The 25,934-nt window shown below is 39.0% G+C and overlaps 1 protein-coding gene across 2 annotated transcripts in view; it reads left to right on the top strand.

Moving 5' to 3' along the window:
* Positions 1-25,934, top strand: part of ZHX3 (zinc fingers and homeoboxes 3) — a 138,006-nt gene that overhangs the window by 100,467 nt on the left and 11,605 nt on the right. The gene's annotated exons all lie outside the window — the stretch shown is intronic.

Here is a 25,934-nt window from a genome sequence, read left to right on the forward strand (position 1 = left end):
TAGCAGTATTTTTCACAATAGCTAAAGATGGAAGCAACTGAAGTGTCCATTGATGGATGAATGGATAAATAAAATGTGATATATACATACAAAGGAATATCATCCAGCCTTAAAAAGGAAGGAAATTCTGACACATGATACAATATGGATGAACCTTGAAGACATTATGCTAAGTAAAATAAGCCAGTCACAAAAGGACGAGTAGTATATTATTCCACTCATATGAAGTACCTAGAGTAGTCAAATTCATAGAGACAGAAAGTAGAATGGTGGTTTCCAGGGTCTGGGGTGGGGAGGGAATGAAATACTGTTTAATGGGTACAGAATTTCTTTTTTGCAAGATGAAAAGAGGTCTGGTGATGGATGGTGGTGGTGATCACACAACAATGTGAACGTACTTAATTTCCCTGAATTGGACACTTAAAAATGGTTAAGAGAGTAGATTTTACATTATCTGTATTTTAGCACAATATTTTTTTTAAATCCCCCTCCTTCCAAAAGAGATGTAATTGCTTCTGAGACAATAAAATTTAAGACGGGAAAAGAGAAAAAGAAAGGAGACATGAGTAAAGGGACTTAGAAAAATGAGAAACTACCAAAAAACATTAGCATGTTGATTCAAAAAGGTAATTTAAAGCTTTTTTTAAAAGATACTATATCCGCATTTGTTCTGTCTCTGCTTTAAATAAAGAACTCTGCCCTATTAAAAAAATTATTAATGAGCTACTTTGCATTCTTTTTCACACCAAGTCTTCAAATCTAATGTGTATTTGACCCTTACCATACATCGCAGTTTGGACAGGCCACAGGTGAAGTGCTGAATAGCCACGTGTGGCTCGTGGCCATGGTATCAAGCAGGACGTACGTGTAGAGTATAGAGTCTTCAGATTGGAAGTAAGAAGACAGCAGGAATGCTTTAATAAATCAAGGAGCGATGTGAACAGATTTGTTTTTCAGGATGTTGATCCTGGTGGCAATGTTAGAGGTGGACGAAAGGGGAGAAAGAACTAAGGACTGGGAGTTGGAAGGGTTGTGATAAGACTCCCAGCCAGAACAGACAAGGGACGGAATTATGGTAAAAGACACAAGGGTGATGCCGGTAGCCATTGTTTATGGTGCACTTGCTATGTGTTGGACATGGTGTTGCACCCCTTACACCCATACTCTTAATTTTTACAACAACTCAGAGATTGAGGCTATTATCCCCACTCACAGAAGGGGAGCTGGAGACTTAGAAAGCACAAGCACCAAAGCTTCTAGGCAGCAGAATCAAGACATAAACTAGGCCTATCTGGCTCCAGAGCTTAAGTCCTCAATCATCGGACTGTGTCTCGCAAGGATGGAGATAAGAGGTCAGATTTGAAACATTGTTAGATTTATAGGATTTGATGGCAGCCGGATAAGGGGAAGATGGGCCAGGGCTGCATAAAGGATGCAGGAGTGATTTTTGAGATCAGATCTTTTGCTTGGAACTCTGGATCTGGATGTGAGATGAAAATCTAGGCAGTGGGACATGGTGGCTGAATTTTGGGTTTGCTTATTTTGTTTAGATTTGTTTTGGGTTTGTTTTTTGAGGGGTGACTGCCAAGGTAAGGAGAGGCAGAAACTATGTGTGTGGACTTTTTACAAACCTCCAGGGACCAATGGAACTGGAAGTAATGGATTTAGAGCATGGCAGATAGGTCAGGGCTGGCAAGGGTGATGTGGAAATCACGTGGGTAAAGGAGATTGCAAAGTCCTGGGCAGGCGTGAGTTTGCTCCCTTGTGAAGAGCTTGTAGAGACATGGGTACCTCCTCTGGGGCCTGAATGGCTTTGAGACTCGCCAAAGAGTAGGAAAGAGCCACTTGACTGGTGACCTTAGTGCAGGCGTTTGGGCAGAATGGGAGGAATGAATGTGCCAAAGACTGACAGAGCGAGGAAGTTGAATAAGTGGAAGGATGGATGGAGGCCGGCTCCGTGGGGGAGGGGGGACGTGAAAGGGCCAATTAAGGGGATGATTTCTATTCTTATGAGAGTTAAGTGGTATTTTAAGTAAAGTCAGATAAAATTTTGTTGTCCAAGACCATCATAGAAACAACAGTATCAAACCAACACCTAATAGTAAAGCACCCCTTTAGTTTACAAACAGTTAAAGAAATAAAACTTTCACGTAACTTATGATGGCAAGTACATCACGTCAGTCCTCATTTATGACATCAAGAGAAGTTCTTAGAAACGTTTTATTTAGGCTCCTGAAATTACATGGAAAGAAAATAAATATGCTTACCAGTTTGCATCAGAAGATACATCTCCCCAAGCACCCTCCTGAGTGTATCAGTGGTGAGTGTGTGTGTGTGCACGTGCGTGCCGGTGTGTGTGCCCTCATGTATCCTAGGGAGAGGTGGGAATAGGGACATAACGTGTACTTTATTTCCGCTTTGACAATGGTTGTGAAGAAATAGTTGTTGGAATTTCACATTTGGCACACAGTCACTCTTACTTTCCTGGTTTATAATTGACTGCTTTATAGACTAGAGAAGGCTCAGGTGTTGAGTCCTGTCGTTCCTCCTTACCCCTGGGTGACCTCGGCACCCTAAGGTTCCTCAAGACAGAGCCAAATGTCCCCAGAGGCCCCCAATGTGTCTTCCGTCTGGTGCTCAATGCCTCTGTTTTGCCACCCCTCAGGACAAGGCTCTGAAAGTGACCATGATCCTGAAGCTTTCTGGGAAAACGTGGCAGAACTTTGTCCATCAAATCCAGTTGGTCCCTTGGTTGCGCATTGTAAGATTGGAAGTAGATTTGCACAGACATATCCTGGCTCTAAGTCATAAGACTGATAAACCCAATGAATGTTATTTAATGTTACTTGTCATGGGAAACTCATAAATCCCTGATGAAATACCAGCAGCATTCAAAACATTACTCATAAAGTGAACGTTATTAAAACTGTCGTGGGCTAATGACTGAGGCGGTGCCACAGCCCGGAACTGGCGCTGGAGGGCTGGGAAGTGGCTCCTGCAGCTCCATTCTGCCCAGACCTGGGGCACTGCCCTACTCTGGACGAGGGACCTGGAGGTTTTCCAACAGGGATGGAGAAGGAAAGGGTTAGTAGCTACCTTTTCTTCTTGACAAGGAAATAAATTCGACATTTGACCTGTGGAATTCACTTAAAAATAGAGGAAGCTGGAGGACATCAGAAAGGACTAGGGAGTGAGCTTGCGAGGGAGATAATTTGGTGACAAGAGCCAAAAGGTGAAGACACCTGTGACCACTATGACTGGTGCTGCTCTGCTGGCACCATTGGATTGTTCGCAGCTTAAAGGAAAGCAGTATTTATCCAAAACAATCGAAAGCAGGGTCTCGAGATATTTGCACCCCCATGTTCGTAGCAGCACTGTTCACAATAACCAAAAGGTAGAAGCAACCTAAATGTCCATCGACGGCTGAGTGGATGAAAAAATGTGGTCGATACAGCGATGGGATATTCTTCAGCCTTAAAAAGGAAGGAAACCCTGGCCCACGCGACAACATGGATGAACCTGCAGGGCATTCTGCTAAGTGAAATAAACCAGACACAGAAACACAAACGCTGCGTGCTTCCACTCACCTGAGGTACCTAACACAGTCAGACTCTTAGAAGCAGAAAGTAGAGTGGTGGTTGCCGGGGACAGGGGAGGGGAAAAGAGAGTTGTTCAGTGGGTACAGTTTCAGTTTTGCAAGATGAAAAAGTCCTGGATCTGTTGTACATCAACAATGTGCATAGAGTGAGCACTACTGTACTGTATAGTTAAAAACCGTTTAAAACGGTACATGTTATGTGTGTATGTTTTACCACAATTTTTTTTAAAAGTGAGCAGGCTAGAATAGTTGAGGTACCTTTTGCTGTTAACAGTCAGTTGTTGTCTGAGTGAGAGGTGGTAGAAGGAGAGCAGCAGCAATCGCTGCGGTAACTATGATTTATTGAGCACTCACCACATCCAGGAGGCATGCGAAATCCTGTCACTGAACATCATGTCAGCTCTGTCAAGTAGGCACGACTGTCTCTGTTTCAGCACTGAGGAATCTGATCAGGAGGAATGAAGTCGTTTGCTCAGGAATACACGGTGCATAACGGCAGGGCACAGCCAGCTCTGTCTGGTATTTGAGTTCTTAACTCCATCCTCAGCTCCCGTTCATTCAGGGAAGATCATTATTTTGTGCCAAGCAGTATGCTGGGTGCTGAGGATACTGTGGATGTAGGTCCTGACTGGACAGAGCTTCAAGCCAAGTCAGGGTACAAGACAATGAGCAGGAGAAGGAGTCAGTAAAGATCCAGTGACACTAATAATAATAATAATGAGGAGGAGGAGGGGGAGGGGGAGGGGAAGAAAAGGAGGAAGAGGAGGGGAAGGGGAGGGGGAGGGGAGGAGAGGGGGAGGAGGGAGGAGGGAGTGCGGGGAGGAGGGGAAGGGGGAGAGATCCAGTGACGCATTTTGATCAATGTAGAGAAACTGTAGGCTGCTGTGATAGAGGACTCATTAGTGTGGACGTTGCAGACAGAGTTAGGTCACTTGACAGGGGTGTTCAGAGAAGGTCTCACAGGGCTGCGATACTGAGGGACGTGATGGTCCCAGACGCCATCACCACAGAGGCCCCCGCAGTGTGCTAGAGCCGCACTGGCCACAGAGCTGTGATCCCAGGTGGCATGGCTATAATAAAGGACTAGAAACGGACATTCCCTCTTTAAGTCAAGAAGGAAGAATTCAAAGAGGCAAAGGGGAAGGACGCCCAGCACTCCTCTATCAGAACTGTAAATGAGTGTGTGAAAATGTGTACCCACAAGGCCTTGTGATGAAAGAACCCCACTGCTGCCAAGTCCCAGCAGTGTTCCCTTGTCCCACTGGTCACCAGCACTCTGGGCCTCCAACTCCCCATCTGTGTCGGGAGAGAAAGAAGGTAGAACTCAGACCCAGATCGGGTTCTGGTCATACTAGTAGTGGTAGCAGAAGGATTAAAAAGCACTGCCTCCGTTCACATCTCTCTGGTTGTGCTACGTCGTGAGTGCTTGTCCAGTTCTTCTAATTGCCTGCCACGTTTTGAGACACATGGACAAATGAGAATGTATTCACAGAGCAGGTCACTGGAGGGTGGGGGATAAATTCGAGATGCTTACTCTGCAGACTGCTAAAGGATGGAATGCCGATCTCCAACTGTGTGTGTGAAAGACTGATCAATAGAAAAAGAGTGGACTGACTGCATAGTGAGGAGTGTTGCCTTGCTCTGCATAGGTTCAAAAGTTAGATCTAAAACCTGGGAATCCGGTCCGGCTAAGAAAGGAACTTTGGCATCAATTGTTACAAGTGATTATGAGCTCTCAGACCTTGGAGGTACCCCAATGGGGACTGGACATCAGGTCGCTATAGGAGTTTTCAACTGGGACAGGGGTTGCTCTGCACGTATGCTCCCGTTCCTCCGTCTTGGAATGTCTAGTTATTTTAGAACTATGGCTGTAAGCTGGAGGCGGATGGAGTACGTTTAGTTGTAGATGAAGTGCCCATGTAACCACCACGGGAGTTAAACCTAAAGCCCATCTGTGTTTATTAGAAACTTGGAAGTAAAGGAGTTCTGTCTGGTATTTGACTCCAGTCAAATGTTTTTAAAGGACTTCTGCTTCAACCCTGTTAACCACTCACTTTTTCACTCGTTACTTGTAACAACCCACACACTTTGGGAAACGTGCTAACATTTTTTCCATTTATATATTAATCACATTTTGAGTTTTTGTTTAGAATACAGGGCACGTTCACATTGTTCAGAATTTAAGAGTTCACAGGAACAAAGTTCCCTGTCTCTCTGTTCCCTTCCTCAGAGGTGACCACTAGTTCCATGTGTTTGCCTAGAGATATTTTAAGAGTGTGTACACAGAAGTATACCTTTCTTCTGCACTTGGCTTTTTAAAAAGGGAACACATATCAAGATATCTTGACTATTAACCCACAGCAGTATAAAGAGTGCTTGCTTGTTCTTTTTCACAGCCTATTATTCCCCTCCCCTATTTGTGGACAATTAGGTTATTTCCAGTCCTTTGCTGTTACAGTGTTTACAGTGGATTACCGTATACATGCATTGCTACACACGTATCTATATACATTCCTAGAGGCAGACTTGCTGAATCAAAGGGCATGAGCATTTGTAAGTTTGTTAGCTATTGTTAAATAGTTCTCAGTAGAGGTTTTACCAGTTTTCACTCCTGCAAGCAGTTTTCTCAAACCCTTGCTAGCTAAGTATACTGTCAAATCTTTCAAGCTTTTCTGAAGTAAGTGAAAGAAAGAGAATCAGAATGATTTTAATTAGTGTTTCTCTTACTGTGGGTGAAGTTGGGCATTCTTTCTTGTGTGAAAGATCTTGATGGGCTTTGTAGTGAGGCCATTGAAGAAGGTCATCAGTGCGGACTGAGCCTAGAAGGAGGGGGAGAGCCAGAGAGTTCCTTTTTAAATGAATATTCTGGAGAGATTCAGCCTTCAAGCTATTTAGCCTGTAAACTCTCTGGCCCACACTGGAAAAATTAAAACAAAACAAATGTAATTCAGAAGTAAAACCACATCCAGAACAAACCATTTATATTGCATCTTTTAATTTTTAGTTTTAAATTCAATAAAGTAATTTGCTTTTGTGTTTGAAACCAGATTTCGGATGCAAGGACATTTTAATCTAACATGTTTAACTTGGGAAGGAGCTGTCCCACACCTCCGAGGACGCAGGTTGTGAGGAGTTGGCTCTCATGGTACCCTAGGTTTGCTCCCAGCCTCCCCCAGCCACTGCCCCTCACTCTTCCCACCCCCTACCCAGTCCTGCAGTTTCTCTGTGGGTTCAAGCAAGTTTTGATAAAGACCAGACTCTTCACTGGGAACATTGCCATTGCACAGCTTCCCCACTCATTAGCAGCCTGAGCCATTAGTTCTCTGAAATGCTTATGACCAAACCAGCTCAATCCAGTTTTTCACCTGTAAGGCACTGTCCAGTCTTAGCAGCACAGCTTTGCTTTTGCTTCCCGCAGTAAGCCTATAGGTTCAAACCTATCTTGGTGGATGGCTGTGCCATCCTCCCAGTTGCTTAGGTCAGAACTATCCGAGTCACCCCTGATTCCTGTGGATACAATGCTCGTACTTCATCAAGTCCCTTAGGAAATCTTGTTGGCTCTATTTTCAAGATGTACCCAGAACCCAACCACTGCTCTCTCCCTCCATCTGCCATCCTGCTCCCAGCTGCTGTCATCTTCTGCCTGGATTGCTGCCATAATCTCTTGACAGGTGTCCTGCTTCTCCACTGGTTTTCCCTTCAGTCTGTTCTCAATACAGCCAGCTGGGGTGTCCTGTAGGACAAGGGTCCATCGGGCCTCTGGCCCCAGCCCTCCCAGGGTGCGCCCATGTCAGAGAAACCCATCATCACAGTGGCTCGCTCCACATGATGGCCTCCTCACCAACCGATCTTGTCTTCTCCTGCTCTCCCTCGGACTCCTCGGCAATCCTGGCTCCTTGCTCTTCTTGAACACACCAGGCACGCTGCCACCGCAAGGTCCTTGCACGAGCTTGTGCCTCTTTTAGGAACATTCTTCCCTCACTCCCTCACCTCTCAGTCTCTGCTCCGTGTCCCATTCTCAGCGCAGCCATTCTGACCACCATGTTTAAAACTTCAGCCTCATCCCCGCCCCGCCCACCATGCTCCTTGCCCCCTTCTCTGCCTATTTTTCTCCATTGCACTTACTACTCTTGAACACACAGTTCCATTTACTTATTTGGTTTATTGTCTCTCCCCCAGACACACAGAGATTTTTATAGCTCTGTTTTATCTCACCCATGCAGAATGGTGCCTGGCACAGGGCAGACACGTAGTAAACATTTGTTAAGTGAATTATCTTCTTTTCTCTATGAAACTTGTTCCTCACAGTCTGCCAAACCTAAACTGAAACAACACGTGATATGGTTTGGTACTGGTACTGGTGATGTGAATGAAATCTAAGAGCACTGATCCACGTTTTTCTGGGGAATATCACAGGATAACTAATCTGGCATCATTTGGGTACCAAATCTCATGGAAGGATGAAGTATGACAGTAGAAACTTCATTAAGGACAATGATAAACACATTCAGACTACATCTGGAGAATGAGACTGAGATTCACTCCTAGAGGGCTAGAGACAGACAAGAGCGCGTTCAGGGAAACGCAGACATTCCCACCCATGACACAAAGTGCAGGGATGAGGACAATTGGGCGGAAAGAAGACTCTTACGGAACATGATTCCTGTTTTCAAATGTTGAACAAGGTGTCACGTGGAAGATTAATAGGTCTGCAAATCTGCTGTGTAGACCTGTAATCACCTCCTTTTCCCCCTCCACCTCGTCAAAAGCAGATCCAGCTTTTGTGGAACCTGCACATTAGGAGGGAGGCTGTCCTAAAGAAAACAAGTATAAAGAATATGAGTATGGATTTATAAAAGTATAGATACCTTGGAAGGTACCTGTGCAAGTGAGGGTCCTGGAAGCTTCCGCTCCGTTAGCTTCATGATAAATTCACCACATTCAGACTTCCTGGGCGCAAAACTGAACTTGTAGTTCCCCAGACACACCATGTTTTTCCTTCCCTGTGTGGCTTGCATCAAGTGTTCCGTCTAGAAACCCTTTTCTCAACATGTCTACGTGGCAGTATCTGCTCTTCCTTCCACTGCTAATTCAAGGCTGCCCGCTCTCTGGGGCCATGCCCAGGTCCTCCAGAAAACTTAGGTGGGTGCTAAGCTTTCTGTACACCCACAGGAATCTTGTGCAAGCCGCTACTACAACGCTCGGCTTAGTGTTTGAGTTTGGTAATGTGTTTGTCTGGCTTCCCTTATACTGGGTATCAGTCAGGATGGGCTGGGTTATGCTGTAGTAAAAAGCAACTCCAAACACCTCTGTGGCTTAAAACAACAGAGGTTATTTCTTGCTCATGCTGTGTGTACGTTGTGGGTCAGCTTTAGTTCTCCCTTTAGGGCTCAGGCTAAGAGAGTAGCCACAGTCTGGAACATTGCCAGAAAGTAAATAGTGAACCAAAGGATGTACTTTCTCCTAAAGTTTTCCCCTGGAGATGACACATTTTCTTACATTTCACTGGTTACACCGACCTTCACGTGGGCAGGGTAATCCAGTGTGTCAGAAGGAGAGCCAGCCCCAGAATACTGCTGAACAGCCTAATAACCACAACAAACTATTAGCTTCTTGAGTAAAGGATGGCATCTGTTAAAAAAATCTTTGTGTGTCCAGTACCTACCATGTAGTACTTTAGAACATACTAAGTCCTCACTATTTTTTAAAATTATTATTTTTTTCAGTTACAGTTGACATTCAATATTATTTTATATTAGTTTCAGGTGTACAACATAGTGGTTAGACATTTATATTTATGCACTGATTCCTCCAATTATTCTAGTACCCACCTGGCACTATACATAGCTGCTGCAACATTACTGATTATATTCTTCTCTGTGCTGTCCTTTACATCCCTGTGACTATTTTGTAACTACCATTTTGTATTTTTTAATCCCTTCATCTTTTTCATCCAGCTCCTTTGCCCCCCGCTCTGGCAACCATCAATTTGTTCTCTTTATCTATGAGTGTGTTTCTGTTTTGTTTGTTTATTTTGTGTTTTAGATTCCCCATATTAGTGAGATCATATGGTTTGTCTCTCTCTGTCTGACTTGTTTCACTTAGCATAATACCTTCCATGTTGTCACAAATGATAAGATTTCATTCTTTTTTATGGCCAAGTGATATTCCATTGTATGCATGTACCACATCTTTTTTATCCAGTCGTCCATTGACAGGCACTTGGGTTGCTTCTATATCTTGGCTATTGTAAATAGCACTGCAGTGAACATAGGGGTGCATATATCTTTTAAACTTAGTGTTTTGGATTTCTTCAGATAAATACCCAGATGGAATTTCTGGGCCATATGGTAGTTCAATTTTTAATTTTTTCAGGAACCTCCAAACCATTTTCCACACTGGCTGCACCAATTTGCAATCCTACCAACAGCACATGAGGATTCCCTTTTCTCCACCTCCTCGCCAGCACTTGTTGTTTGTTGAGTTATTGATGATAGCCATTCTGACAGGTGTGAAGTGATATCTTGTGGTTTTTATTTGTACTTCTCTGATAATTAGAGACATTGAGCATCTTTTCATATGTCTGTTGGCCATCTGTATGTTCTCCTTGGAGAAATGTCTATTCAGATCCTCTGCCCATTTTTTAATTGGATTGTTTATGTTTTTCTGGTGTTGAGTTACATGAGTTCTTTATAAATTTGGGGTATTAACTCTTTATCAGATGTATCATTGTCGAATATCTTCTCCCATTCAGTAGGTTGTCTTTTTGTTTTGTTAATGGTTACCTTTGCTGTACAAAAACTTTTTAGTTTGATGTAGTCCCACTTGTTTAATTTTTCTTTTGTCTCCCTTGCCCTAGGGGAGATATTGGGGAAAAAATATTACTAAGAGCAATGTCACAGAGTCTACTGCCTATGTTTTCTTTTAGGAGTTTTATGGTTTTGGGTCTTACATTTAAGTCTTTAATCCATTTTGACTTTTTTCTTGTATATGGTGTGAGAAGGTGGTCCAGTTTCTTTTGTTTTGTATGTATCTGTCCAGTTTTTCTAACACCATTTATTGAATAGACTTTCTTTACCCCATTGTATATTCTTGCCTCCTTTGTCATAGGTTAAATGACCATATAGGCATGAGTTTATTTCTGGGCTCTGTATTCTGTTCCTTTGATCTATGTGTCTGTTTTTAGACTAGTACCATGCTGTTTTGATTACTATAGCTTTGTAGTATAGTTTGATATCAGGTAGTGTGATATTTCTAATTTTGTTCTTCTTTCTCAAGATTGCTGTGGCTCTTTGAGGTCATGGTTCCATGTGAATTTGAAGATTATTTGTTCTAGTTCTGTGAAAAAGGGTATTGGTATTTTGATAGGGATTGCACTGAATCTATAGATTGCTTTGGGGAGTATGGACATTTTAACAATGTTAATTCTTCCTATCCATGAACATGGTATATGCTTCCATATATTTGTATCTTCTTCAGTTTCCTTTGTCAGTGTCTCATAGTTTTCTGAGTACAGGTCTTTTCCCTCCTTAGTGAAATTCATTCTTAGGGTTTTTTGTTTGTTTTTGATACAATTGTAAGTGAGATTGTTTTCTTAATTTTTCTTTCTGACAGTTCATTATTGGTGTATACAAATGCAATCTATTTCTGAATATTAATTTTGTATCCTGTTTTACTAAATTACTTTATCAGTTCTAATATTTTTTGGTGGAATATTTAGGGTTCTCAATATATAGTATCATGTCATCTGCAAATAATGACAGTTTTACTTCTTCCTTTCCAATTTGGATGCCTTTTATTTCTTTTGTTTTTCTCTGATTGCTGTGGCTGGGACTTCCAGTACTATGTTGAATAAAAGTGGTAAAAGTAGACATCCTTGTCTTGTTCCTCATCTTAAGGAGGACACTTTCAGCTTTTCCCTGTTGAGTATGATGTTAGCTGTGGGTTTGTCGTATATGAGCTTTATTATGTTGAGGTACATTCCCTCTATTCCCACTTTACTGAGAGTTTATCATAAATGGATGCTGGATTTTTTTCAAACACTTTTTTCCTACATCAATTGATAGAATCATGTGATTTTTATCTTTCATTTTATTTATGTGGTGTAGCACATTAATTGATTTGCAGCTATTGAACCAAACTTGCATCCCAAGAATAAATTGTACTTGATTGTGGTGTATTATCTTTTTAATGTATTGCTGAATTCAGTTTGCTAATATTTTGTTGAGGATTTTTGCATCTATGTTCATCAGGCATATTGGTCTATAATTTTCTTTTTTTGTAATATCTTTGTCTAGTTTGGGAATCAAGGTAATGGTGGCCTCATAAAATGAGCTTGGGAGCTTTCCCTTCTCTTGTGTTTTTTGGAATAATCTGAGAAGGATCAGTGTTAATTATTCTTTGGCTGTTTAGTAAAATTCACCTGCGAAGCCATCCAGTCCAGGACTTTTGCTTGTTGTTTTTTGTTTACTGATTAGATTTCATTAGTAGTAAACGGTCAGTTCACAGTTTTTGTTGCTTCTTGATTCAGTCTTGGAAGATAGTATGTTCCTAGAAATTTATCCATTTTCCTAGATTCACTGATTTGTTGGCATATAATTTTCATAATATTTTCTTATAATCTTTTGTATTTCTGTGGTGTCAGTTGTCACTTTTCTTTCATTTCTGATTTTATTGATTTGGATCCTTTCCTTTTTTTTCTTGGTTAAGGGTTTATCAATTTTATCTTTTCATAGAAGCAGCTCTTGGTTTCATCAATCTTTTGTATTGTATTTTTAGACTCTATTCTGGTCTGATCTTTATTCTTTCCTTCCTCCTACTCACTTTGGACTTTGCTATTCTGTTTTTTTAGTGTCTTTAAGTGTAAGGTTAGATTGTATATTTGAGATTGTTCTTTTTTCTTCAGGTAGGCCTGTATTGCTATGAATTTCCCTCTTAGGACTGCTTTTTCTGTGTCCTATAGATTTTGGGTCATCATGTTTTCATTTCCATTTGCCTCGGTATCTTTTGACTTTTTCCCCTTGATCTCATTGTTGATTCATTCATTATTTAGTAGCGTGTTATTTAGCCTCCAGGCGTTTGTGTGTTTTTCAGTTTTTTCATGTAATTAATTTCTATTTTCATATCATTGTGGTCAGAGAAGATGCTCGATATGATTTCAATCTTCTTAAATGTGTTGAGACTTGTTTTGTGGCTTAACATATGGTGTATTTTGGAAAATGTTCTATGTGCGCTTGAAAAGAATGTATATTCTGCTTTGGGTGAGTCCTTAACTATTTTTTTAGTAAATAATTAAATTTAGTGAGTAAAACTTACAGGGAGAGGTAATTTTGGGGGGTGCTTACTACAAGGAACCATTTCCAACATCTTTTTAACCTCAGAAGATGCTGACTTTCCAGTCTTCAGAGATATTCACGTATAGGCTATCCTAAACACCCAGTGATGCTTTCAAGATGATTCACACAAAGACCAGTGGTTGAAATATGTGGTCTCTAAAGTTCCTTTAATTCTAAGGCCTCTGTATTTATATCATCATCATCTTTCTGAGTTTGAGAAAGAATAAATTAGTGTTCATTAAAGAGGTGATAACATCTGACTGGAGCAGGATATTTCTATTAGTGACTTGACAGAAACAAGATTTGTTTGAGGGGGGAAAACAAGTAGAGAGCTCTGGCCCTGATCCCTCAGCTGAATGGTGATTACTAAGTGTAGAAAGTATTGTGACCCTTACGTATTCAGAGAGCAAAACGAGGCCAGCTCTCGACTGGATGTTGCTTTGACACTTGAGGATTCAGGCTTAGAAACAGATGAATTCTTTGTGACTCTCTTGTTTCAGCAGAAATCTAATGATTCTAGCCAGCAGATCTGCTGGACTGCCAGGGTCCTGCCCACACACATTCCTGAGGATGGACGGTTTCTCTTGTGTTGGTTTTGCTGTAGATTCCTGCTGACCTAACCTTGATCTAATCACTGAGTCCCACTGTAACAGTTCTCTAGTCATATGTAAGTGTAAATAATACATTCCCTTTTCTGACTATGTAAAACTGTTATAAATATTATGGATCCTGATAGCCCTGTCATTTTAATTTAAAAAAATAACACTGGAGTAATTCAGTTTGTAAAATCTTTGAGCTCTCTGTAAAAAGGCTCAAAATAATGTAATTAATAATGTAAATAGGGCCAGCCCAGTGGCTCAGGCGGTTAGACCTCCATGCTCCTGACTCTGAAGGCTGCTGGTTCAATTCCCACATGGGCCAGTGGGCTCTCAACCACAAGGTTGCCAGTTCACCTCCTCAAGTCCTGCAAGGGATGGTGGGCTGCGCCCCCTGCAACTAGCAACTGCAACTGGACCTGGAGCTGAGCTGCGCCCTCCACAACTAAGACTGAAAGGACAGCAACTTGAAGCTGAACGGCACCCTCCACAACTAAGATTGAAAGGTCAACAACTTGACTTGGAAAAAAGTCCTGGAAGTACACACTGTTCCCCAGGAAAGTCCTGTTCCCTTTCCCCAATAAAATCTAAAACAGAAAAAACAATGTAAAAATAAAGGTAGTGGGTTATTTTTCAGTTGAATGTGGCCTGAAAAAGAACATAGGATTTAGAATCAGAGCACCAGGCCCACACACAAATCTGTGTGGCTTTGGTCATATCACCTCCCCTTTCTTGCTCAGTAACTCCTCAATGCTAAAATGGGGGGAGGGGTGGTAATAACTAATTCAGGAGGCTATAGAGATGGATCAAGAGAGATGAAAGCACTTTGCAGGCTCTGAAGCACTGTGAGTAATGGAATTAAAGTAAATCCAGTGTCCTGGTTGGTCATGGAAATGTCTCAGATTTTCTTTCTAGCATAGCAGTGGCGCCATTGGTGCAAATAGACCCATCTGTATGTGGTGTTATCTTATACTTCAGAAATCTCTTGAGATGCAACCCATTGATTTAATTCAGAGTGTATGTCCGTGGTTCACAGGACCAGCTACTACTACTATTGGGATCACTTGACTCATGCCAAACATAGACTCTAAAAGGTACTCATGCATTGTCACTTTCAGCCTGGATTAAATTCACATGAGAACTTGCTGGGTTCTTTGTTTTGTTTTGTTTGCACATCTGGCCCCAGGACAACTTTTTGTCACTTCCAGTGCTGTTGTGTGTAACTTCACACAAATGTGCAATTTTCAGGATGTTTGTAACTAGGTTTATTTTTAAGTGTCAAAACTACATTTCCTAAAGATTCTGCCTCAATAAAATTGCATCTTCATGGATTCCAGGGTCCATTGAAGTGGTAAAAGCTGTTGATAGTTTGAAATTGATACCGTTGTCTTTTGGTATTGGGGGCTAATTGGTTCTTGGACCCCCCCACCCTTGGATACCAAAATTTGTGGATGCTTGAGTCCCTTATGTAAAATGGTATAATATTCACATGTAAGCTACACACATCTTCCTGTATACTTTAAATCATTACTGATTACTTATAATAATACAATGTAAATGTTGTATAAATACTACCTTGTATTGTTTAGGGAATAATGACAAGAAAAAAAGTCTGTACATGTTTAGTACAGAGGCAACTATCATAGGTCTAACTACTAGGTACACATCAGCAACAATATAACATTTTTCTTTTTAATAGTTTCGATCTATGATTGGTTGAATCTGTGGATGCAGAACCTTCAGATATGGAGGCCTGACTTTATTTGAAAACAATGAGTAGTCAGATTCCCTCCACCTCCCCAGTACAGGTAAATCCATGACAGTTATCATTTATTGTTCCAATTGAATGATAAGGTAGTGATACCAATTAGGGGCTCCATTTGGACAAAGCCAAGGCACCTGTGGGTATATCAGGACCCCACCTCCTGCCCTCTCCACACACAGGATGGTTCATATCACACTAAAATCTCTCAACTCTAAATGAGCAACTCACTATCATGCCATATACTGGCCACTCAATTTGCAGGGTATACTGCTCCCTGACACTATTAATTTTATTTATTTTAACCCTTACTGCTATTTTTAAACTAAAAGTAACACATGATTGTAACAAATTCAAATAATATAGAAGGCATAAAGTTAAAAAAAAAGTAAATGTTCTTCATCTTGCTTAATAAAATCACTTATTATTTAATGAATCAGTCTTTATCCTTTGTTCTTTTAAATTCTGTTCATAGTCAAACAAATACAAGTGTACATAGATTGGTCTTTATACAATGAAATCATGTATTTTATTATGCAACACATTATATGTTTTATTATTTAAATATGCCTGGGAGATGTATTCACATCAGTTCAGTTAGGTCTTAATCTTTTTAGATGGCTGCATTTCATTTTCTAGTATGTTCTATTTTTTTGTTTTATCACTACCTTACTGCACATTGTTCATGCTAGCAAATTATGCATTGAATGACCTTACTAATATCTTTGTGATTATGTGCATGTATTTTTGTACTTTATCAGACTATATGGGTTCTTAGAAATGAAATGGCTAGATAAAAGGATATGCCTGTTTAAATATTGATGAATGTTGCTAAATTGAACTTCATAAAATTTCACCAATTGATACTCTCACCAATGATGCATGATGAATACTACATGGTCTATCTTTCTGATATCTGCCAATTTATAAAGAAGGGGAGAAAAATCTCATTTTTAATTTAATTTTTATTTCCTTAATTACTAGTGAGGTTGAGCATCTTTTCTAGTTTATAGCTTGTATATTTTGCTTGTTCATTTTCCCCTTTTTCTAATATTTTTGTCTTATTTACATGAGCTTTTATATGTCTGTAATATATTTTTAAAAATTATAATGTTTTGTAAATTTTCTTCCAGGATGTCTTTTAGTATTCAAAAGTTTGTAATACTTGTGTAGTCAAATCAATCAACCTTTTATTTTGAGGTTTCTAGATTTTGAGTTTTGTGTAGGAAGAACTTTCTCAGCACAATCTAAAAAAAAGCTTCTCCTATATTTTTTCCAATATGTTTGTAATTTTGCTTGTTAAACTTCTCTGTTAAATTCACTTGGAAATTATTGTTCTTTATAATGTGAGTTAGGGATTGAACTCAGTTGTCCTAATACTTATTTGTTTGTCTCTTTCTTTCCCAACTGATTTAAAAATAGCACAGCTTTCATATTTTGAAAACCCCATATATACAAAATATATCTAGATGATTCATTCATCCCTTTATCAATTCTTATGCTAATAATACATTATTTTAATTATTCAGGCTTTAAATTATATTTTGATATCTGATAAAGCAAATTCCTCTAAATAGCTCTGTTTCAAAACTTTTAAATCTATTTTGCACTTTTTACCTTCCAGAGAATTTCATATTCAGCTTTTCAAATTCCATAAAAAATCCTTATGGCATTTCCCCCAACATTTTTTAAATAAAATGTTTCAAACATACAGAAAAATTGAAAGAATTTTATAGTGAACATCCATATACTCACCACTTAGATTTTACCACTAACATTTTAAATATTTGCTTTATCTGATGGCATTTCAATTGTGATGATAATCATACTAAATGTAGAGATTAATTTAGAAAGAAATGACATTTGTATAATTCTAAATCTTTACCCACAAGATATGCTATGACTCTCCATTTATTTAGGTCTTTTTGTTCTTATTAAAGTTGGTAGTTATTCTATAGATTTTGCACATGTCTTATAAGGTTTATTCTGAGATATTTTCCAGATTTGGTTGTTCATGTGAATGGGCTCTTCCCCCCACACCCTATTTTCTTTTCTAATTAATTATTTATGATATATGGGAAAGTTAATTATTTGTGTGTTGCAAATGTATCTCATCATCTTACTTAGTTCTCTTATTAGTTATAATACCTTTTGGGGGGATTTTTCTCACTAGACAGTCCCCTCATATGCAAATAACACTGGTTTGTCTCATCATTTTTCACTGTCTATTCCTTTCATTTCTTTCTCTTATATTTTACTGTCTTGGATCCCATTATAATGTTAAATAATGATAGTGGGAATCCTTATTTTGTTTCTGACTTGAATATTTCACTATTACGTATAGTATTTGCTGTGTTTCTGGTAGAGATTATATATCTAAGGACATTTTCTTCTTTTTTCCTTCATTTCCTTCATTTGCTAAATCTTTTCAATCATGAGAGTTTAGACTTGAACAACACCAAGGAACAATTGGACCTAACAGACATATACAGAATACTCCACCCAACAGAATATACACCTTTTTCTCAAGTACACATGGAACATTCTCTAGAATAGATTATATGTTAGGTTACTAGTCAAGTCTTAACAAATTTAAAAAGATTAAAACCATACCAAGTATCCTTTCCAACCACAACGGAATGAAACTAGAAATCAGTAGCAAAAGGAAAACTGGAAAATTCACAGATATGTGGAAATTAAAACACACACTCTTGAACAACCAGTGGGTCAATGAAAAAATCACAAGGAAAATCAGAAAATATCTTAAAACAAATGAAAATAAAACTCAACATACCAAAACTTATGGATACAACAAAAGCATAGTAAGAATATTTATAGCAGTAAATGCCTACATTTAAAAAAAGAAGAAAGATCTCAAATCAACAACCTAACTTTACACCTCAAGGAACTAGAAAAAGAAGAAAAAACTAAACCCAAACTTAGCAGAAGGAAAGAAATAATAAAGATTAGAGCAAAAATAAACAAAATAGGAAAACAATAGAAAAAACTTAACAAAAGAGTTGGGTTTTTTGAAAAGATCAACAAAATCGACAAACTGTTAGCCAAACTAAGAAAAAAGAGAGAAGACCCAATAATAAAATTAAGAAATGAAAGAGGCAGCAGTCCGAATCCACAAAAATAAAAAAGTATCATAAGAGACTATTGTGAACAATTATACATTGACAGATTGGATAACTAGAAGAAATGGATAAATTCCTGGAAACATACAATTTACCAAGACTGAATCATGAATAAAAAATCTGGCCAGACATATAACTAGTAAGGAGATTGAATCAGTAATCAAAAACCTTCCAACAAAGAAAAGCCAAGGACCAGATGGCTTCACTGGAAATTTCTACCAAACATTTAAAGAATTATTAACATAAAATCTTCTCAAACTCTTCCAAAAATTGAAGAAGGAACAGTTCCAAACTCATTTTATGAGGTCAGCATTACTATGATACCAAAACCAGACAAATATTCTACAAGAAAAGAAAAAAACTGATGAGTACTGATACAAACATGTTCAACAAAAATACTCAACAAAATACTAGCAAAGCAAATTCAACAGCGCATTAAAAGGATTATATACTATGACCAAGGGAGATTATTCCTGGAATGCAAGGATGGTTCAACAAATGAAAATCAATCAATGTAATACGATACACCAGAGTAACAGGATGAAGGACAGAAGACATGCAATCATCTCAACTGATATGGAAAAGGTATTTGATAAAATTAAACATCCTTTAATGATTAAAACACTTTCAACCAACTAGAAATAGACGGTAATTACCTCAACATAATAAAGGCCATATATGAAAAGCCCACAGCTAACATTATTGTTTAACAGTGAAAAACTGAAAGCTTTTTTTCTAAGATCAAGAACAAGGCAAGGATGCCCATTCTCACCTCTTCTATTCAACATACTACTGGGAGTCTTAGCAGAGCAATTAGTCAAGAAAAGGAAATAAAAGGCATCTAACTTGGAAAGGAAGAAATAAAATTATCTCTGTTCACAGATGAACTGATCATATATGTAGAAAACCCTAAAATTTCCACACAAAAAAAAAGAGAAAAAAAATTCAACAAAAGTTGCAGGACACAAAATCAGTACACAGGAATTTTTTTTCTATATACTGTGTTTCCCTGAAAATAAGACCTACCCTGAAAATAAGCCCCAGTTAAGATCATCAGCCAGACGGACGCATTTAATATGTTATGGCGACATTCCAAAAGAAGATGACATGACTATATTTGAATAAATGTAAATTATTGTACATGAAAAAATAAAACATCCCCTGAAAATATGCCATAATGCATCTTGTGGAGCAAAAGTTAATATAAGACCTGGTCTTATTTTGGGGGAAATATGGTATAAGACCCTGCCTTATTTTTGGGGAAACACAGTACTAACAGTGAAATATCCAAAAAGTAAATTAGGAAAACATTCTCATTTACAGTAGCATCGAAAAGAATAAAATACTTAAGAGTAAATTTAATCAAGGAGTCAAAAGACTTGTACACTAAAAAATACAAAACAGTGGTGATAAAATTAAAGAAGACACAAATAAATGGACATCTCATGTTCATGGATTGGAGATTTAATATTGTTAAATTATCCATACTACCCCAAGTGATCAATGGGTTTAATGCATCCGTATCAAAATCCCAGTGGCCTTTTCTTGCAGAAATACAAAAAAAGTCCTAAAATTCATATGGACTTTCAAAGGACCCTGAATAGCAAAAGCAATCTAGAGAAAGGAAAACAAAGCTGGAGGCCTCAAACATCCTGATTTCAAAGTACATTACAAAGGTACAATAATCAAAACTGTATGGTACTGACAGAAAGTCTCCATCAAGATGGTGCAGTAAGTAAACGCTGTGCTCACCTCCTTCCATGACCACATCAAAATTACAAATAAACTATAGAACAACCATCATTGAGAATTGCCTGAAGTCTAGCTGAACAGAAATCCTGAGACTAAGGATATGCAGAAGAAACCACTCTGAGACCAGTAGGAGGGGCAGAGATATGGAATGGGCTGGTCCCACACCCACATATGGTGGTTGAAAATCAGGAGGGATATCTGGGCTGCAGAGGTCCACCCTTGGAGTGAGGGGTTCCAGCTCCACACCAGGCTCCCCAGCTCAGGGCTCCAGTGCCGCAAAGAGAAGCCCTCATAACTTCTGGCTTTGAAAACCAGCAGAGATTGTGGCTGAGTGAGACAGAGGGCTGCTGGAGTCCCAGATGTTCCTCTTAAAGAATCTGCACCCACACTTACTCACTGACAGACTCACTCACTGTGAGCTCCAGCACTGGGGCAGCAGCTCAAAAGGCACTAGGGACATATGGGGAGAAACTGAATCATGTGGCTTCAGGGCCAGGACTGGAGGAGCAGCTTTCTCCCAGACACAATGGAAGAAGCCATTGTTCCTTTGCTGAGCCCTCCCCAACCCAGCCTACACACGCGGGTGGGCGCCGTATCTGAGTCTCCATCAACCTGGCTATCACTGTTGGCTCTGCCCTGGTGATTCCCTGAGACCCTCCTCCACCCAACTTGTGGGCCCACCCAAGCCACTTCCAGTGGCCTTTCCATACAAATGGTCTGTCTTGGCTCATGCTGCAGACTTTTCTAAAATCTCTCAAAGGTTCACAAACCCCAAACAAGCAACATCTGGCCTCAGTATGCCCTGTACCTCTTGCTAAGCAGCCCCAAGCCCAGCACTAGAGGTTGCTGGCCTCATTTTGCAGCTTAGCCTTTTCCAGGTACCTCCAAGCCCAGCACAGATCACTTTGAAGCTCATACCAAGTGGTTTCAGGCAGGGCATAGGCAGTGACTGACCTTGACTGCACCAGAGCTCCTCCCAAGAGGCCCCAGAACCAACATACCTGATGACCAGCTTCAGACCACACCAGAGCACCACCCAACCACTTCCACAAATGACACACCCAAAGGGAAGATTCGGCAGGCACCAGAGCCCTGCTAAAGCGAATTCTGATCCATAGGGTCAGTCCCTGCACAACAGCTCCTCCATCGTAGTCACAGCCAGTCCTCACAACCAATAAGCCTGACGGTCAACCCCTCCCATTGATGTGCCAAGAGCAATCAAAGCTCAACTATAACAGGAGGGCACACACAATCCACACAAGGGACACACCTGGAGCACCCAGTGCAGGTGACCAGGGAGACTGCACTACTGAGCCCCACAGCACACCTACTACATAAGGACACCCTACCAAGACTGGGAGACAAAGCAGCCCCACCTAATACATAGAAACAGACACAGGGAGGCAGCCAAAATGAGGCGACAAAGAAACATCTCCCAAATGACAGAACAGAACCAAAATCCAGAAAAAGAAACATGTTGGAGACGAGCAATCTACCAGATGCAGAGTTCAAAACTCTGGTTATAAGTATGCTCAATTCAGTGAGAGCTTCAGCAAAGAGATAGGAAACATAAAAAAGAATCAGTCAGAAATAAAGAACACAATTACTAAAATGAAGAATGCATTAGAGGGAGTCAACAGTAGATTAGATAAAACAGAGGATCGAATCAGCAATTTGGAAGGTAAGGTAGCAGGAAAAGACCCAATCAGAACAGCAAAAAGAAAAAAGAATCCCCCAAAATGAAGATGGTTTAAGAGGCCTGTGGGACAACATCAAGCATTTCAATGTTCACATCATAGGGGTACCAGAAGGAGAAGGGAGAGAGCGAGGGATTGAAAACCTATTTGAAGAAATAATGATGGAAAACTTCTCTAACCTGGCAAAAGAAATGGATATTCAAGCCCTGGAAGTGTAGAGAGTCCCAAATAAGATGAACCCAAAAAAGCCCACAACTGGACACATCATAATCAAATTTCCAAAGACTAAAGACAGAGAATCTTAAAAGCAGCAAGAGAAAAGCAGTTAGTTAACTACAAGGCAACTCTCATAAGACTCAGCTGATTTCTCAACAGAAACTTTGCAGGCCTAAAGGGATTGGCATGAAATACTCAAAGTGATGAAAAGCAAGGGCCTACAACCAAGATTACTCTACACAGCAAAGCTATCTCTTAGAACTGAAGGACAGATAAAGAGCTTCCCAGACAAGAAAAACCTAAGGAAAGTCATCACCACCAAACCAGTATTACAAGAAATGTTAAGGGGACTTCTTTACAAGAAGAAGAAGAAAAAGAAAACATCAAAAATATGAATAATAAAATGTCAGTAACTACACATCTATCAACAATTACTTTCAATGTAAATGGATTAATGCTCCAATCAAAATACATAGGAGGGCTGAATGGATAAGAAAACAAAACCATTACATATGCTGCCTAAAAGAAACTCACTTTAGATTGAAAGACACACAGACTGAATGTAAAGGGATGGAAAAACATATTTCATAAAAATGGAAACAAACAAACAAACCTGGGGTAGTAATACTTATACCAGACAAAATAGACTTTAAAACAAAGGCTATAATAAGAGACAAGAAGGACCCCATAATTCCACTTCTGGATATTTATCCGAAGAGACACAAAACACTAATTGAAAAGACATGCGTCCATATGTTCATTGCAGGATCATTTACAATAGCCAAGATATGGAAAGCAAGCTAAATGTCCATCAACAGACGAATGGATAAAGAAGTGCTACATATATTTAATGAAACATTACTCAGCCATAAAAAAGAATGAAATCTTGCCATCTGCAAGAACATGGATGGACCTAAAGGATACCATACTAAGTGAAGTAAGTCAGACAGAGAAAGACAAGTGCCATATGATTTCACTTATATGTGGAATCTAAAGAATAAAATAAATGAACAAACAAAACAGAAAGAAACTCATAGATATAGAGAACATTTTGATGGTTGTCAGATGGGAGGGGGTTTGGGGAAATGGGTGAAAGGGGGGAAGGGATTAAGAAGTACATATTGGTAGTTATAAAATAGTCATTGGGATGTAAAGTATAACAGAAAATATAGTCAATAATATTGTAAGAACTATGTATAGTGTCAAATGGGTGCTAGATTTATCGGGATGATTACTTCGTAAGTTATATAAATGTCTAATCACTATGTTGTACACGTGAAACTAATATATGTCAACTGTAATTGAAAAATAAAAAATTATTTTAAAACAACTGTATGGTATTGGCATAAACACAGACATAGACCAATGGAACAGGACAGAAAAATCCAGAAATAAACTCATTTGATCTCAAAAAGGGTGCCAAGGCTACACAGTGGAGAAAGGACATCACTTCAATAAATGATGCTGGAGAAACTGGATAACCACATGCAAAGAATGAAGCAGGACTGTTACCTTACACCATATACAAAAATTAACTCAAAATAGATTAAAGACCTAAATATAAGACCTGAAACTATAAAACTTCTAACAGAAAACATAGGGAAAAAGCTTCATGACATGGGTTTGCTAGTAATTTCTTGGATCTCACATGAAAAATACAGGCAACAAAGGAAAATATACAAATGGGACTACATCAAACCTAAAAACTTCTGTGCATCAAAGGGAACAATCAACAGAGTGAAAAGACCATAATGTTTCCATAGCAGTTATGCAATTTTACATTCCCACCAACAGTGACGAGAGTTCTAATTTCTCCACATCCTCACCAACACTTTTTGTGTTCTGTTTTAATAGTAACCATCCTAACCAGTTGTGAGGTGATTTCTCACTGTGGTTTTGATTTGCACTTCCCTAATGACTAATGACGTTGAGCACCTTTTCATGTTTACTGGCCATTTGTATATATTTTTTGGAGAAATGTATTTTCAAATCCTTTACTTATTTTTTAGTTATTTTTTTGTCCCTCTGTTGTTGAGTTGTAAGAGTTCTTTATTCTGAATACAAGGCCCTTATCAAATGTATGAATTGGAAATATTTTCTCCCATTCTGCAGATTGTCTTTTTCTCTTTTTTGATGGTGACCTTTGAAGCACAAAAGTTTTTAATTTTGATGAAGTCTAATTTATCTGTCGTTTTCTTATGTCATTTGCACTTTGAGATATTCTATTTGATGTCTTTAATGATGTATCTGAAAATCTGATTTGCTCACTGGAAACACAACTGTATTATTCTTAGCTTTCCTGATTTGGAACTGTAAAGCGTTTGATTTAAAATGTTTGCCAATAGCATATAAAGGAGCTTAGAAATGTTGATATCCATTGAGATGGTCAACCCATTTCTATGAACTTAGCCTCTGAAAATAGTTTAATAGAAATACATCCTATACATCCAGAGGTCATTTCATTGTCACCTGTCAGAGAGGGATGCTGGAAGCATGTTTAGTAGCAGAGGAGGATGAGCTAAGTCCATAGTGGCGTATTATCAGGCAGCTGTTGAATATTATAATTATGAAACGTATTTAATGAAAATATAATGTTCAGTGGAAAAAAACACGTTTGTACCCATCATGATTAAAAATATGTATAAAATATTTGCACTAGATGGAAAGGTATACAAAATTATAGGTGGTTTTATTTTTTACAATTTAACTTAATATTGATATTTTATCTTTACAATTAAAAATTAAGTAAAAAAATATGTGCATGACATTTCACATTGGTTGGGGAAATAGTTAGATCTGGGCATTTGTTTATCCTTATGTCACCCTATTTTTTAATAGTAACTGTGTCTTATGATCATCAGGGTTAGATTTACAAACAGAAAAACAGTTTGCTCTGTTTATTTACTAAGAATTTGAATAGAGATATTTTAATTTTCTTTACATTTTTATTAAGTTGGTGCAAAAGTATTTGCGGTTTAAAAGATTAAAAATAATTGCAATTACTTTTGCACCAATCTAATATATCAAATCCAAACACTGATGATAACATGATTTGGGTATTAGAATTAGTATTATTTTAGTCATTATCAGTATTATAATTTGCTACAAGAAAGATAGTGGTGATTAATAATAGGTATGACAAAAACTTTCTCAGGCATCTCATGAAAGAATTATTATAATTATTTTACATGTAAACAAATCAGTCACCCCAGCTTTTGAAATGCATTTCAAATGGACCAAAGATTTAATAGTTGTTTTTCCTTTTACGGAACTATACAGGCCTCGAAAGAAATAAAAAAGTAAGGGGTCTGTGGATTCCCCTGACCCGCTGACCTTTGACTTCACTTGAGTGACAGCGATCTGGGGTACAGCCAGTACCTGTGAGGTGATCACTCTTCTGTAACTGGGAATGGGTTTGACAGGGCAGCAGGCAGGGAAACATGCCCGAGAGAGGCCTGGCTCCTAGAGCGAGCCTGTGCCCCCTGCCACCCTTCCCTCTGACTTGGCCTCTGGGCCTAGCTTGGTTCAGGCAGAGGCGTCATCTTGTTCTCATGTGTGGGAAGGCTATGAAAAGAAAACCCTGCTTGGCCCAAACATTAAACAAGAATTACACTAGGATCTTTTGTTCTTACTCGGACATGGTCAGAATTAATTTGGAGGTCCAAAACAGGATTATTTTGTTGTTGTCGTTTTTGTTTTTGAATCCGAGTTACTTAATGCAAGGATACAGAGGGAAGTACAAAACAAAAACACATGGCTGAAGTCTGTCGAATGGTATTGAAACATCCCCAGGTCATTCTTCTTTGTTAGTGTTTGGGGGGCTCCTGACTCAAATTCT

This window comes from Rhinolophus hipposideros, assembly GCF_964194185.1.
Source record: "Rhinolophus hipposideros genome assembly, chromosome: 22".
NCBI classification, from domain to species: Eukaryota; Metazoa; Chordata; class Mammalia; order Chiroptera; family Rhinolophidae; genus Rhinolophus; species Rhinolophus hipposideros.